The sequence below is a fragment of the Moschus berezovskii genome, chromosome 24 (assembly GCF_049115385.1).
Source record: "Moschus berezovskii isolate FMDL1 chromosome 24, NW_MosBer_1.0, whole genome shotgun sequence".
Classification (NCBI taxonomy): domain Eukaryota; kingdom Metazoa; phylum Chordata; class Mammalia; order Artiodactyla; family Moschidae; genus Moschus; species Moschus berezovskii.
The window spans coordinates 33,404,241-33,422,241 of NC_142483.1; positions in this window are offsets into that span (position 1 = coordinate 33,404,241).

Here is an 18,001-nt window from a genome sequence, read left to right on the forward strand (position 1 = left end):
CAGACAGGCAAGTGGGGACTGACATTCAAGAAGTAAGTGTGGAGGTCAGTGGATGGGAAATTATCAAAAGGAAATGCCACGGGTATGAGAGATTTGGGCTCAACCAACTGAAAAGAAACCTCGCTGAAGACCAACCAGGTTAATGACGCACCACTGGTGGAAGATGAGGAGACCAATCAGGCACCAAGGGTAAGGAGTTCTGATTCAACTGATTCAGTATGTTTCTGCTAAAACTTGATTTTCCAAGGAAGCACAGAGATGGACCTAAGAGAAGGTTCAGGAAACTGACTCAAGTTAGACAAAGCAAAGAATCTTTGTCAAGGCCAAATGTAAGACAAATTCAAAGAGATAAATAAGGAGAAGTCAGAAGCTGGTGCTTAGCTGAAGAGGTAGGAGCTGCAGAATCTACCTTTGAGGGAAGGGCTGGCACAGTGGGAGTTGTGGGGACAAAAGGGAAAGAGCATGGGTGCAGCATAAACAACCGCCAGGGGAGCCTCACATTTGCACTAAGGACTTAATGTTACTGCTCCAAGTAAAGCCATTCTAAAACCGAATATAGAGAAACTGGGGGATGCAAAAGAGATTAGGACTGGGGTGGGAGGATTATTTCCATCTAGTTAATTTATTAGCTGCTGACTAGAAGCATGAAATTAAAAGACACTTACTCCTTGGAAGGAAAGTTATGACCAACCTAGATAGCATATTAAAAAGCAGAGACATTACGTTGTCAACAAAGGTCGGTCTAGTCAAGGCTATGGTTTTTCCAGTGGTCATGTATGGACGTGAGGGTTGGACTATAAAGAAAGCTGAGCACTGAAGAACCTATGTTTTTGAACTACGGTGTTGGAGAAGACTCTTGAAAGTCCCTTGGACTGAAAGGAGATCCAACCAGTCCATCCTAAAGGAAATTAGTCCTGAATATTCATTGGAAGGACTTATGCTAAAGCTGAAACTCCAATACTTTGGCCACCTGATGTGAAGAGTTGACTCATTGGAAAAGACCCTGATGCTGGGAAAGATTGAGGGCAGGAGGAGAAGGGGAAGACAGAGGATGAGATAGTTGGATGGCATCACCGACTCAATGGACATGGGTTTGGGTGGACTCCGGGAGTTGGTGATGGACAGGGAGGCCTGGCATGCTGCAATTCTGGGGTCACAAAGAGTCAGACACGACTGAGCGACTGAACTGAACTGAGAAGCCCCATAACAAGCAGCGTCCAAGTACTTTGGTTATGACTAACTTCTTACAGGCAACTTGGAAGTCTTAATGGGTGTTTCTCTCCATTCATTTCTTCAGTGAGTTCCCATGTGAACAGATGCTGACTCTCTGTCACCGGGAAAAAGACATGAACCCCTATTTTCACGGTGCTTACATTTGGGATCAGAGATTAAAATAATGAATAAATACATTCTAGAGCACACCAAGAGAAGTGCTGTGAAAGAAAGAGCTTAATAAACGGGTTGGAAGGTTGGGAGGGAGCTTTCCATTTTAAATTCAGCTGCTGAGAAAGCCGCATATGAGGAAAGGCTGGCAGCAAGGGGAGAAATGACCCCTGTAGCTATTCTAGACCCATCCTTCTAGAGGGAGGAATGGCAAAGGCCGCAAGGAAGGAAACATGGCCACGTGTTCTAAGAAGAGCGAGATATGGACGGGAGAGAAAAGAGGAGAGGTCAGGAAAAACCACAAGATGAGCTCACGCCAGACCTTCTGGATCACTGCAAAGCCATCAACTTGCACTCTGCATGCAATGGAGAGCTACTAGAAAGTTCTGAGCGTAGGTGTAGCATGATCTAACTTGTATTTTAAATTATAAAATAGATACCAAGATATCCCAATGTGTCCATGAAAAATGGATAGTCAGGTAGAGTCACCATAAGGAAACAAGAAGAGGATTCCTACTGCCTATCACATGGAGGAAATGTATTAAAATTCCCTTCCATGAACATGTCTCCACTAGTCCTAAAAAAAAAAAAATTCTTACTGCTAGTAACACCGTCTCCTTCCCCTCTTCCTGACTGAGCTGCCACAATTATTGTCTATTGTTCTCAGCTCTTGTTTTCAACCTCTCTACCTCACTTGGCAAAACAAGTGTTCTCTATTTAACTCTAGAGCATACTTCTTATTTTCTCGAGCGTGCCCCTGGAAAGGCTCCATCCCTTATTCAACCCAAACTGATCAAAATGTCCATCCAAGGAAACCAGGTCCTTCCCTTGGGATAGTTTTGCTGCTAAAAATAAATAAATAAAAAATTCCCTATATATGCTGACATTCAAAAATACACTAAAAAAGATTTGAAATTAGGGTTTTTGAGAGTTAGAGATCAGGGTCTTTTTTGACGTTAGTTCCTTGGACTAAGGTGTGTTTGCTCTCACACCTTATTTCAGAAGAGGAGGCATTTCATCACACTGTGGGAAGTGACGAAATACCAGCAGAACACTGAACAGAAGGTGAGGAAAGAAGGTTTCATTTTCACTTCCAAACTGAAGTGGAAATTTCAGTTTGTGGAACTGGAAACTTCCACGTCCAAATTATCCAGAACAGGCCTGTCAACCAAAGACTCATTAAAAGACTCATGCTGTGGTATGACTAGAGGAAGAGAGTTTGAGACTCGGTTTATTCAAAACCGTGTTCTTCATCAGTTAAAGCCAAAGCCCCAGAAGCAGAGGCAGCCTGCAGGGAGGAGGAGGAAGATGGCTGGGCCAGCTGAACACAAGGAGGAGACAGACGGGAAGTGCTGACAGAGTGGGTGGAGGTGTGAAAGTCAAGCTTTGCCGTTTTGCCCAAGGCTTAACCAAAACAGAGACCAGAGGCTGTGGAAAGCAGGAGACTCATGAAGGAGACTCAAGAACACCCAGTTCCTTCTCCCACTCTTTGCAAAGGTGGTACCACCCGCAGGATTAACAACTCTTCACTAGTGTTCATTATAATAATAGAATGTCCTCAAAGATCAAACTGGATTACCAGAAACACCCACAGCACAAGAGATTCCCAGTCTTCATTCCAGATGGTCAGTGGGTAACACTAGAAAATTTCCTTATTCACACTTACTCCAAAAATACAACCCATACCTTAGAGCCCTGCTACTCACTGTGAAACTTACCCAGCAACAATTGAAAAGTTCAAAATGCAGATTTTGAACTGACTACCCCCACCCCTCCACAAGTCCTAATGCATCACAAGCTAATTTAAACATCCTTAGGGCCTTCCCTGGTGGCTCAGATGGTAAAGAATCTGCCTGCAGTTTAGGGAACACAGGAGACACAGGTTCCATCCCTGGGTTGGAAAAGTCCCTTCAAGGAAGAAATGGCAACCCACTTCAGTATTCTTGTCTGGGAAATCCCATGGACAGGGGAGGCTAGTGGGCTACAGTCCAGGGGGTTGCAAAGAGACAGGACTGAGCAATTAATACTTTCACTTTCAATGATTTACTTGATCATTAAAATGATAGCAGTAGGGTCTTACAGCAATGATTCTCGAACTTTGCATATTAGACTCACCTAGAGAGCTTTTTAAACATTCTTATGTAAAATTGGTACTTCAATATCCTAGATTTCTGTTACTAGTACTTTTTAAATCCTCAGGAGATTCCAATAAGTAGACACGTTTGATGATCAGAGCCTTAAAGATGATAACCACATTTGCACTCAAATGGGAACATGCCCCCAAACTTTGCATTACTGATTACCACTGAGGTTTTCCTGGTAACTTAGGTATTGAAAATCTCAATAAATCCTACCACAAAAAAATTCATGGTTAAATTTCCAAATTCTGATGACATTAAAGAATTTCTAAAATTCCAATGGTACTCATTTTAATTTGCAACAGATCTGCAACTGACAAATGGTCCAAGAAATCCAGAAAGACTGCTAAGTCTCTTCACCCAGAAATGTCAACAATTCTTTGTTCTTAAATACTGTTTATAGTTCAAGTTTGTTTTTTAGATGCAATAATTTCTTGTTTCTTATTTCTCAAATCATTACTCAATAAGGGAAATAAAGAATCTTAACTATGCTCAATATTTCTAGGCATGATGATTACAAATGTTTTGCCAGTTAGTTTCAGGAGCTGAAAAGATTTCTCAGTGGCAGGTGATATTTTTGTTGAATCAACAAGATAGACTGGTCTTGTGGTTGGTGTTTAGTAAGTCAGTCATTTTCACTACACAATGGGTAGCACTGAAATAAATTTTTCTTTTATTCATTGGAAGGCTATTTCATGATATTAAGAACAAAGAAAATCAACTCTCCAGGGAACCAGAGTCAATCTTCCAAAATGTAACACATCCATTAGCAGAAAAAAAGAAGTGTCAAATGAGAAACAAATTGGCTAAATTGGTTGAAACATCTCTAAATTGTTTACATACTAAAGGGAAGAAAAAAGAAATAAGATCATCATTTTCTAACACACAAGTATCTACTGATTTTCAACTGTTTCACATTTCAGTTTTTTCTCTTCTTACATTTTAGTACTTTTGGTTATAAGCAACAGAAAATAAAATCAAACTGACTTTAAAAGAAAAGAGGACAAATTTATTGGTGCACATAGCTAAAATATTCAGGTGTGTCTGGCTTCAAGCCTGGCTGTATCCAGATGCCCAGATTATGCTAGAAATGTTCTTCCTCCTTTCCAGGACAATTTTTTTTCTCTTGCTGCCTTAATTTTTAGTTAAATTTTCACTTCATAATGGGCCATTATATTCAATAAATTTCCTGTATATACTTCACTACCTTGTTTGTTTCAATTGCCCATCTCCTTAATCAAGTTCCTTGCTGAAGGAGATGTTTGTTAGAAAATCGACAAACATCTGGGTTCCAGGGGAAGATGAAGCCAACTCTGTTTAAATGACATACAGTGAGAAGAGGGGAATGGGATTTCCCCAAAGGATAAACAAAGGTTTGAGGTCCGAAAAGAAAATACAAATTCTGCAGAGGAAAAATAATACTCCATAAAGGCTCCTAAATTATTTGTGTTGAAAACAAATGTAAGATACTACAATTATCTTTGAAATCAGGAGAAACCAGCTTGGAGCATCATCAATTTTCTTCCTTTTTTTTTTTTATCTTGTGGTGTGGGCTTTCAACACATAGAGGTTGTACCATATCCATTTGAGGAAACAGAACTGTCTGATGTTCTCAATCACAAATCTCAAAAATATGGTTCTTAAGGAGGAAACTAGGGACAAGGAAGGGTGAGATGTTCAGGCACACTGTGGGAAGCCTTACTTGTTAAGTGTTTATTTTGTTGGATGCATTGTTGTATTGTGAAATCCAACATGAGCATGGCCAAGTGTTAATTTTTATAAGTACTGTCTTCTTTATCCACCTATTGTTGACATAAAGATGCTTACATTCACTGTTTCTAAGTAACTAGAACAATTAAAATAAGCTCTCTAATGATAAAGACTGTTTTCCAAAATGCAATACATTCAGGATTTCAAGGTGGAATCTTGAGATTAATATATCTCTATTAGCATAACCTCTAGCTGCCAGAAATTCAGGGTGGATCCTGTCAAACAGTAGCTAGTATCAAGGCTACAAAGAACAAAGAGCATGATTTGGGGTCTGAGGGAATGGCAATTCTAGAGACAAATTCAAAAACTAAAAGGATGTTGTGGAGACCAGAAAGGACCAGGGACTTGTAAAGGCAAAGCCACAAAGTTGTTAAAGCACTCTTGCAAGAATTCGGATTGGTTCTGAAGCACAAGTGAATATTTATCCTTAGGGGACAGGTTGTCATGTGTTATTTAGGGTTCAGTTCAGTTCAGTTCAGTTCAGGCGCTCAGTCGTGTCCGACTCTCCGCCACCCCATGAATCACAGCACGCTAGGCTCCCTGTCCATCACCAACTCCCAGAGTTCACTCAAATTCGTGTCCACAGAGTCAGTGATGCCATCCAGCCATCTCATTCTCTGTCGTCCCCTTCTCCTCCCGCCCCCAATCCCTCCCAGCATCAGAGTCTTTTCCAGTGAGTCAACTCGTCTCATGAGGTGGCCAAAGTATTGCAGTTTCAGCTTCAGCATCAGTCCCTCCAATGAACACCCAGGATTGATCTCCTTTAGAATGGACTGGTTGGATCTCCTTGCAGTCCAAGGGACTCTCAAGAGTCTTCTCCAGCACCACAGTTCAAAAGCATCAATTCTTCGGCGATCAGCTTTCTTCACAGTCCAACTCTCACATCCATACATGACCACGGGAAAAACCATAGCCTTGACTAGACGGACTTTTTTTGGCAAAGTAATGTCTCTGCTTTTTAATATACTATCTAGTTTGGTCACAACTTTCCTTTCAGGGAGTAAGTGTCTTTTAATTTCATGGCTGCAATCAGCATCTGCAGTGATTTTGGAGCCCAAGTAGGGACCCAATAAACAGCTTGAGTTTCTGGAACATTGTGCAGATGTCCTGAGCACCTGCATTAAGACAACAAGTGGTCAGAACTCATATTCCATCATCAGGAGACTTGCCTAAGTCTTATTTTCACGGTGGCCCCCCAGCTCCATTTTAGAGTGCTCTCTTAACAAGACTGCCTCCATTTTCGTTTTCTTTTCACGACCCAGAGACAGCAGTCACATGACTAAAAGTGAAATCTCATCTATTTTTCAGTCTTGTATTGGATTTTTTTTTAAGAAAAAACATTTACAATACTAAGTGAATTAAAGAAAGAGAATCGATGAATGAAATAGTTAAGAAATGCGCGAATATTTTTGTGGAAGCCATGTCTTCCAGTGAATTATGGGTACACAGAGAAATATGCTAGATAGCTGCCTCAGCATCTTGTCTCTCTTCTGCCCATCCCACACCAAGAATTAGAATATCAGCCCTTATTCAGACTTGTCAATGTGTCAACCTACAAGATTCACAGCGTGGTAATATTTTAAAAAATGAACACAGTTGCTTTAAAGTACTAGCTCACAATCTCAGCACTATTAATATTTTGAGCCAAATAATTCACAGCTGTAGAGGACACTCTCATGCGCTATAGTATGTTCAACAACTGCACTAGATTTTACCCACTAGATGCCAGTACCAGCCCCTCATTTTGTAAGAAACAGAAATGTCTCTGACATTTCCAAATATCCCCTGGGGCGCAAAATCCATTCTGGCTGAGAACCAGTTTTAAGATCTCAAATAAAAACAGTGAAATATGTGGAACACATTTTACCAAAATAATGTGAAAACTGTAAGCCACTGGGGGCGGGGGCAAAATTTGCCACACCCAAATGTGTCTCCTTGGCATGCAGGTTATTTCAGGCTATTTTTAAGAAACAGAAGACTCAGGAATTTGTTCTTTTTACCTCCCCCTTAACTGCTTCACTTTCACATATTGGAGAAGGAAATGGCAACCCACTCCAGTGTTCTTGCTTGGAGAATCCCAGGGATGGGGGAGCCTGGTGGGCTTCCGTCTATGGGGTCACACAGAGTCGGACATGACTGAAGTGACTTAGCAGCAGCAACAGCTAACTGCCTAAACATTTTTAGTTGAAGACCCTGGTCGAGGAAAGCGCTATCACCAGAGATGTCCACAAAAGATGTGGGCTGAGCATGGGAGAGCAAGCTCAGAAGGGGCTGAAGACTACACGCTTCTCTATATGCCTTTGCTGTCTCTGTATGGCACAGCAAACATCTGTTTACTAAACATCTAGTTTCCCATCTCCATGTGAATTGCCTTCCTCCTTTCTGAAGTCCCAAATCCCTACCCCTCTCCCTTTCTTTCAAATGACATATAAGTCTCAACTGCCTAACTTTTCCTTGGTCTCATTTCTCTTACAGGGGCCGTGTAGGCCTAAGATTAAACTTGTTCTTGCTGCTGCTGCTGCTAAGTTGCTTCAGTCGTGTCCGACTCTGTGCAACCCCATAGACGGAACCCACCAGGCTCCTCTGTCCCTGGGATTCTCCAGGCAGGAACACTGGAGTGGGTTGCCATTTCCTTCTCCAATGCATGAAAGTGAAAAGTGAAAGTGAAGTCTCTCAGTCTTGTCCAACTCCTGTGACCCCACGGACTGCAGCCTACCAGGCTCCTCCGTTCATGGGATTTTCCAAGCAAGAGTACTGGAGTGGGTTGCCATTGCCTTCTCCGAAACTTGTTCTTAGGTTAATTTAATTCTTAGAACAGCCAGAAGAACCTAGCCAGGGCAGAGGAAAATATTTTCCTTCCCCAAACACCATAAAATAAATATCTTGCCTTGTCTCATCCCTTAAATTCTGGCATTGTTACAATAATCTTGTTGGAATTACAGACAAACCTATTTTTTTTTTAAGCTGTGAGAATAAAATCTGAAAGTGCAAAATAGGGCTCCCTTGGCCACATTAACCTTGAAAGTTAGAGTAAAGAGAACTGCTGTTTAAAGCAGTGCCAGATGGACATGCTTGTTTAAATGAAGATTCCTCTTTCCCACTTCGCTTCTGATGTCTGCTGGTCACTATAGCAACAAGAACAGGGGAGATTCAGAACCAGGACATATGCACTCCAGCATGACAAGTTCAATTTAAATCTAGATCAGCAATGTAACCCCCAAAAAAAGAAAAAAGAAAGAAAACCCTCAAAACTCAGAAACATAATGAATACACATACACCATCAGAACATCACCATACTTTGCTGTGGCATTCCAAGAGTGACACTGGTTTAAAAAACAAACAAAGCAAAACAAAAAACCCCAAAACCTTTAGGATTAAGAGTAGGAAAAACTCCAAACATTTTCATTAAGGCATCACTTTTTCAAATCCCTCCTGGACATTTGGATCCTTCAAACCTCAGGCAGGTTTAATATAGTGTCCTTTTTTAGCACTTGAATATTTTTTTGCCCATAAGATAGAGTGGTGATGTCACCAATAATAGTGAGTGAACAGAATTTTGAGTATTTAAATCATGCAAGAATACTCATTTATCCCAAGTAAGGAATGAACACAGAATCACCAAAGAGGGTAGAGGGAGAAATGTATTCTCCAATGGAATTTTAAAATTTTATGTCCTATCAAAGTTTTAAAAATAAAGTTAGAATAATGTTTACAGCCAGAGATTTACTTCCAAATCGAAATTGCAAAGTGCCAAAGAGAAACAATGAGTTATTTCCTAGTGGGATTAAAAGTCATTATTTAGGATATGTTATTTCCTGATTTTTATCACTGCAAATTCTTAAAATGATGTTTAGAGCTTTCTTTTCTTAGACACTGCTACAGCAATACTTCAGTTTAAGGAGCTTGGGGATTGAATTTCTTACTCTCATAAACTCAAACTTCTAAAGGTGACTTCAGTATATCTCACCATGGATTAGTTTTTGTGTAGAACCAAATTTAAGGTGTTTTTAAAAACCCATGCCATAATTTTAATAAATCTCCTAGAAAAAATTGGATAAAATTTATAAGTCACTCATTCCTTTCAAGAAGGCAGTTTATACTTATACTCAGTTTAATTGCTCATACGCATCTAAGGGTTTTCCAGGTGGCTCAGTGGCAAATAATCCACCTGCCAATGCAGGGATGCAAGGGAGCCAGGTTCAATCCCTGGGTTTGGAAGATACCCTGGAGGAGGAACGGCAACCCACTCCAGTATTCTTGCCTGGGAAATTCCATGGGCAGAAGAGCCTGTTGGGCTACAGTCCATGGGGTCACAAAGAGTCAGACACAACTGAACGCCACATACACGCCTCTAAACACTCTTCCCAGCAACTGACAGAATTTATAACTATGCCTGCCCTGCTGTGTGGTTGCCTTTCAAACATTCTTGAGAGGTATTGGAGTTATATTTCTATTTCTTATTCTCTAGGTTAGCTTTTCTAACTCTAAAAGTAGTTCTTGGAATTGGTTTTCAGCTTTAATTTTTTAACCACTTTGGGTCTCTCTTTTGATTCAGAGTAACTTTGTAAATGAGGTTGTACCTATGTACCAAAAAGGAATGGAGTTTAATAAAATGCAGAGCAAATAAAAAGTTTTAAATCCCTATTCGTATAATCTTGGTATTTTATTACTTAAGGGCATATATATATACATATATATATATATATACACATACACATATATAAGATATAGTCCATATATATACATAATATATAATACACATATGAAAATATGTATACTAAAATACGTATGTATTTAAAAACTAGCCAGGGTTTAAATGATGAAAGACTGGCTATTTTCTTAATGAGCTTAGAGTCTTTGGAATTTAATCCATAGTTTTTCTTTAAATTATCTGATCTACTCTCAGATAAATGGGCTTCTCTGGTGGCTCAGAGGGTAAAGCATCTGCCTGCAATACAGAGACCTGGATTCTATCCCTGGTTCAGGAAGATCCCCTGGAGAAGGAAATGGCAACTCACTCCAGTATTCTTGCCTGGAAAATCCCATGGACAGAGAAGCCTGATAGGCTCCAGTCCATGGGATCGCAAAGAGTCGGACACGACTGAGCGACTTCACTTTCACTCTCAGATAAATGGCAAGTTAGTTATCCTTCATATGTGATAAAAATGATAATCCCCACCAGGCCCAAGACTAACAATGATATAGGGAATTCGCTAGAGTTCAGTTTCTGAGGCTTAAATGTGATGATGGATAATCACACTGAACCATAAGATATTAAAGAAAGGTCCTTGACTAAGAGAAAGAAGCACGCAGCATTAACCACAGGACAACAGTCTGTTCCCATGAGGGCTTGGTAAAGATAAATTTATAGAAATTTCAAGTTAATTTGTCCATGTACAGAATGAAAACAAATGAGAAAAACAGAAGAGTACTTGAGTTTGCTAATATATTCCCTTTTATATAAAATTTAGTCATGTAGACAATAAAATTTCTGAACATTAAGGTAAATGGAAAATGATATTTCCTTGTCAAATTCCAAGACATATTTAGATGATTTTTTTAAAGCCAAATATACATTTTATGAACATCTGGCTTCCTATTAAGTTTATGTTAACTGTGCAAATGGTAATAAATCCAAAAAACTAACAATTGGCTTAGATGCACATATTTTGAAGATTTAGAGATTTTCAACAGCTTAAAATGATAATATAATTAAAAAGGAAACAAACGAACACAATTCTAGGGTCCTACAAAGCATGTAAGGTCAAAACAACTTACTTTGAAAACAACTGAAATTAGTGATCCAGAATATGCAGACACACCCTTATTTCAGAGAAAACTACATGCTAGGCCAAATAACCTGTTTGTAAAATTCCTCCGTGAAAACTATTGCATCATTTGTGGGAAAGATAATTTTTAACCAGAGATTAGCTAATTTATTTTATCTGATAAAATAAAGAACCAATTTGATATTGACGTACAGGGTCAGGCATGAGGCCCAGGTTGAAGCTATTAGGTAAAATGACATTAGGTGTTTGTTGGTGGATAAATGACTTTCCCTCAAGGTTAAGTCAGGAAGAATCATCTCTTCTGTAAGGCAAGTGAGGAACCTGCTCAAGCAGAAAGTTTGAGACACCAAAATTATCAGTGATCAAGACAAACAAGGCTTTAAATTCACTAGTTCTAAAGATTAAAATGAATACAGAAATACACAGAGCCACAAATATCACATTTTCAAAAAAGAGAGAATCTGTATTGATTCCAATTTATTACTGGGAACAACAGCTAGCCACTTGCTATGTGAAAATTTTTTGTTTTTAAAGATTTTTAAGATTCACTCTTTTCCATTCCACATTTTGAGAAAAAGAAAATGACTATTCCACTTTTTAATTTGGTCTTTATGCTATTGTTTCATAGTTAACTTAGAAATATTTTCATTTCATGCTCATCGTTATCACAATATGCAGTTGAATATGTTGCCTTATAAATATACTGCTCCCTGACAGTTCATTTTAGATGTTAGGAGTGGGAGTCACCCTGAGCACCCACTCTTCCCTGAACATTTACTCAAGATCCAATACTGTAATCATGCCTTACACACTAGGTGCCCAATAAGTATCGACTCAACTGAAAGTTAAGGTAACAACTCTGGCTGTGTCCACTTTCAATCTTTTTCTTTGATAATCCCAGTTGTATATTTAAAGCTTATCCTCTTTCCATTTTCTTGAAGTTGGCTACAGAGCATTTTTTTTTATATAGCTGAATATGTTAACAATGATTGTCTACAGCTAATTGGATGGTAGAAATGATTATTATTTATTCCTTCTCCTTTTGTTGTTGCTGTTCAGTCACTCAGTCGTGTCCAACTGTTTGCGACTCCGTGGACTGCAGCACACCAGGCTTCCCTGTCCTTCACCATCTCTCAGAATTTGCTTAAATTCATGTCCATTGAGTCGGTGATGCCATCCAACCATCCCCTCCTCTGTTGTCCCTTCTCCTCCTGCCCTCAGTCCTTCCCAGCATCAGGGTCTTTTCCAACGAGTCAGTTCTATGCATCAGGTGGCCAAAGTATTGGAGCTTCAGTTTCAGCATCAGTTCTTCCAAAGAATATTCAGGGTTGATTTCTTTTAGGATTGACTGGTTTGATCTCCTTACAGTCCAAGGGACTCAAAAGAGTCTTCTCCAGTACCATAGTTTGAAAGCATCAGTTCTACGGCACTCAGCCCTTTTTATTGTCCAGCTCTCACATCCGTACACAGCTACTGGAAAAACCGGTATTCGGACTGGTTTTTGACTATACAGACCTTTGTAGGCAAAGTAATGTCTCTGTTTTTTAATATGCTGTCTAGGTTTGTTTTAATACTATTTAATAAATGTGAATTTCAGGCATGCTTTTTTAAAAATTCAAAAGGAAGATACTTTGAAAGAAATCAGAGAATATATACACCCCCAGTTTTTAATTTTAATTCACTACTGTATTTACCTAAGCCAAAATGTAACATCCCCATCATATTTCTAAATGACTTAGCTTAAAATGTTTCTTGAGATTCTCAAAAGCAAAACACACTTATCCTACAGTTGAGGTCTTCCTGATTTTATTTATCTTAAATTTTTTTCCTTGTATATATAGAAACTAAGAAGAAATAAATTATATATCCAATTCATGGAAAGATATCTATCTTAGCAATTTATACTTTTCCAAAGACATTGCCTCTGCTTGTTACTTGGGGAAAAATATTATTACATTGAAGTTATATATTTATATTGCATTCACCCATTTCTCCCAACCCCCATCTCTGGCAACTACCAATATGTACTATCCATGAGCAAGCTGTGTTTTTTCTTTCCCAGATTATACATATACGAGAAATCATATAGTATTTGTCTTTCCTTGACTTATTTCACTCAGCACAATATTGTCCATATTGTCACTAATAATAAGATTTCATTATTTTTATGGCTTTTATACATATATATGTATATATATGGATACACACACATATGTATGTATTTACTATATTTATGAATATATTTATATTTACTATACTTATGAATATATATATTAATTATATATGTATATATAATTCAGCCATTATATGGGGGGAGATACCACAGTTTTTTATTCATTCATCCATCAATGGATACTTAAATTATTTCCATATCTTGCCTATTACAAAGAATGTGTCAATGAACATGGGGGTGCCTATATCATTGGAGGTTAGTATTTTCATTTTCTTTGAGTAAAAACCCAAATGAATTGCTGGGTCATATAGTAGCTCTATTTCTAATTTTTGAAGACACTTCATACTATTTTCCATAGTGCTTATACCAATTTACATTCTCGTCAATGGTGTACAAGGGTTTGCTTTCCCCCACATGTTCACCAAGACTTGGTATTTCTCATCTTTTTGAGAATAGCCATCATGACAGGTGTGAGGTAACATGTCATTATGGCTCTGATTTGCAGTTCCCTGATAATTAATGATGTTAATCATTGTTTCACATGTCTGTTGACCATCTGAATGTCTTCCTGGAAAAATGTTTATTCAGATCTCTTGTGCAATTTTTAACTGGGTAGCTTGTTTCTTTACTACTGGATTTTATGAGTTGTTTTTTTTTTTTTTTTTTGAGTTTTTAAAATATATTTTGGATATTAGCCTAAGTAATTCAGGACTACAGGGGAAGCACCTCAGTCTTGAGGGTTGAATCGGCTTCTTTTTGCATTGTGAGCGTCGATGGATGGCTTCCGTTTTGTGTTCTGAAATGGTTGCCTGGGTCCTACTGTCAAGTTCACTTTTCCAGTAATTCAAGAAGTGGCTGTGTTTCTGTGCTGTGAGGTCATGGCTGAGAAGTTGCATACTTAACTTTCTTTCTCAGCCCACTTTGGCTGCTATGAAACATACCACAGGCTGGGAGCTCATCAACAAGAGAAACTTTTACCTCACAGGTCTGGAGGCTGGGAAGTCCAAGATCAAGATGGTCAGGTTCTGGTGAGGAGCTTCTTCCTGGTTGATCCTTCTCATTGTGTCCTCACATTGTAGAAGGGACCAGGGACCTCTCTGGGGTGTCTTCTGCAAGAACATTAACCCTATTCATGAAGTTTCCACTCTCATGATCTAAGCACCCCCAAAGGCCCCACCTCCTAGAATACCACTGTCTTTGGGTGTTAGGCTTTCAATGTAGAAATTTTAGGAAGATACAAACATTCAGACCACTTTCCTTTGCAGGCCAGAGGGAATATTTCTTTGTATGACCATGTCAGTTTGAAAGAGCACAGCTGCTGCTGCTGCTAAGTCACCCCAGTCGTGTCCGACTCTGTGTGACCCCATAGACAGAAGCCCATCAGGCTCCCCTGTCCCTGGGATTCTCCAGGCAAGAACACTGGAGTGGGTTGCCATTTCCTTCTGCAATGTGTGAAAGTGAAAAGTGAAAGTGAAGTTGCTCAGTCGTATCCGACCCTTAGCGACCCCACGGACTGCAGCCTACCAGGCTCCTCCATCCATGGGATTTTCTAGGCAAGAGTACTGGAGTGGCTTGCCATTGCCTTCTCCGAAGAGCACAGCTAGTGAATACAAATTTTAACTTTTTGGCCATGTGCCCAATAAAAACTGAGAAGACCTATTACTAAAGAAGAAAGGAAAGGATACGTGAGGTAACCAGCATTTTCTGGCACAAACATTAATGGAGGTGGAAATGTGAATTTTGTATCAATTGACTGTTTGATATTTCTCCATTATCTTTCTTTCTAGATCACTGAGCCATAAAATTACATGCATATGCTGAGAACTGTATCACACATGAGATAGTTAGGATGCAAAATCCCCATGAGGACAGCCAAAGGCAGATGTACTCACCTTCCAGGGCATGTGGCAAGGTTGCAATATAAAAATTAATCATTGAATGGCTCCAACAGAAACTGGTGAATATGAAGCAACTAAGCCAACAATTGTTGATTCAAATAGTATGAGCAGAGTCAAAGAAAACTGGTATGAGGACACAGGATAGAGAATGTACACTCTTCCAGTCAGGCCAGGGTGTGGGACTCCAAAAAGAAATTTGGGGATTGGGGGAGGGTCCAAAAAGAATGCCTAGTGTTGTAGGAACACAGTATGACTCAGGAAAACAGAAAATACCATCAGGAATTTAGATTGGCATCTTGGAAGATGCAAAGAAAAACAGGTTTTCTGTTCTTAAAAAAAAATACAGTCTCACTGTCATTCACAGAATTAACTCTGGTAAAAGAATTAAACAACAATGTGGGAGGGAGCAGGACTGAACTAAAATGAGCAGAACTTAAAATATAAGAAATATTTAAAGAGTGTCTCTGGCTGATTGATTTGTAAAAGTTGAGCTAGATAGAAGATAATCAGATATAAACTGATCCTTATACTATGCACCGGTTTTAATGCTATTTTTAAAATTCTTCCTCCAAAATACAGAATCTGGGTTTCCATCCTCCAAAGTTTTTTTCCAACATTTTGACAGAAATCAATTGATGAAATATTTATTGAATACTAAGTAATATGATCTGCTGCCTAGTGTGACCAAGATAGAGCTGTGGCATTTGAGATGCTTACAAGTAGGGCAGGAGGAGGAGGTAGGCTCCCATACAGATGGCAATGCCACACTGTAACATAATGCTAACCCTAAGATGCAGCAAAAAGCAGAGCCTACTGGACTGAGTTACTTCTGAGAGCAGATTTCATGGGGAAAAAAAGTAGCATTTAAAAAATCACTTCAAGGAGGCAAAGATTTAAGTCACTACTAGTGGTACAGAGTGGAGAAGGCAATGGCAAGCCACTCCAGTACTCTTGCCTAGAAAATCCCATGGACGGAGGAGCCTGGTAGGCTGCAGTCCATGGGGTCACTAAGAGTCAGGCACGACTGAGTGACTTCACTTTTCACTTTCACATTGGAGAAGGAAATGGCACCCCACTCCAGTGTTCTTGCCTGGAGAATCCCAGGGATGGGTGAGCCTAGTGGGCTGCCATCTATGGGGTCACACAGAGTCAGACATGACTGAAGCGACTTAGCAGCAGCAGCAGCAGTGGTACAGAGAGGTAAGAGCATGCAATGAACTCTCCATATCAACGAAGGAGGAGAAGGAAACAGAAAATGTGGGAAACAGACACAGCCGTTACATTCTTTACAATGGCCTGTCAGACATTTATCCCACCACCGATAACATGCTCCAAACCATGTGTCTTTTCTGCCTCATATTCCATCTATAACGCCAGTACCTCCAGCTAAGCATCCAAGACTCTGTCTTCTGTCTGGCAACTGCCATGGCCTCCTGTTGGATTGCACTCTGATGCCTGCAACTCATCCTCCATAAAGCAGCCAGATGTCTTTTTAAAAGGCAAAGCCTGTCCAATCTTTTTCCAGCTTAAAGCCTTGCCGCAACTTCCTAATGTGAACAGGGGAAATTTTTTATGTTTTTTACTCCCCCTCTGATGCCTGCAAAACTTGGCCTTGTCTAGACTCCCAACAAATCCATCCACACTCACCTCCGCGTGTATCGTAATGCTCTGTTCACACTGCTCCACTTTTGATTTCCTGCCTTATAACTCCTGAGCATTCTGTTCCTGCCTCTAGAAATAATTCTACTGGGCGAATTCTCACTCATCCTTTAGGTGACATCTTAGATGTCACTTCCTCAGAAAAATATCCCCTTCAATCTCAGTTGTTATTCTTTGTTAAAATCCATCACTAGTTCCTTATGATTTGTAGGCTGTCTCCTGATTTCCAACATGTGTGATCAATGTGTAATATCTGTCTCCATTAGGGATATTAAACTCTATGAGAGTAGAAACCATGCTGATCTTATGAACTACCTTGTCTTTGGTGACTGTCACTCAAAAGGTCTTCATTGAATAAGGGAATTAATGTATGCATGAATGAACAAATAATTAAGAGACTTTCAGCCAAGATGCAATCTAAGAACTGCCATATGATCCAGCAATCGCACTCCTGGGCATACACACAGAGGAAACCAGAATTGAAAGAGACATATGTACTCCAATGTTCATCGCAGCACTGTTTATAATAGCCAGGACATGGAAGCAACCTAGATGTCCATCTGCAGACGAATGGATAAGAAAGCTTTGGTACATACACACAATGGAGTATTACTCAGCCATTAAAAAGAATGCATTTGAATCAGTTCTAATGAGGTGGATGAAACTGGAGCCTATTATACAGAGTGAAGTAAGCCAGAAAGAAAAACACCAATACAGTATAGTAACGCATATATATGGAATGTAGAAAGATGCAAATGATAACCCTGTATACGAGACAGCAAAAGAGACACAGACGTGTAGAACAGTCTTTGGGACTCTGAGGGAGAGGGTGAGGGTGGGATGATTTGGGAGAATGGTATTGAAACATGTATGTTGTCATATGTGAAACGAATCACCAGTTCAGGGTCGATGCATGATACAGGATGATCGGGGCTGGTGCACGGGGATGACCCAGAGGGAGGATAAAGGGAAGAGGGAGGTGGGAGGAGGGTTCAGGAGGGGGAACTCATGTACACCTGGGGCGGATTCATGTCAGTGTATGGCAAAACCAACCAATATAATATTGTAAAATAATTAGCCTCCAATAAAAAATTAAAAAAATATAACATGATTTTTAAAATCCTTCTGATGTTTTGTCTTCACAAGATGAAGACATCTTTGTACCAAGATACAGTGAAACAGCTAACATT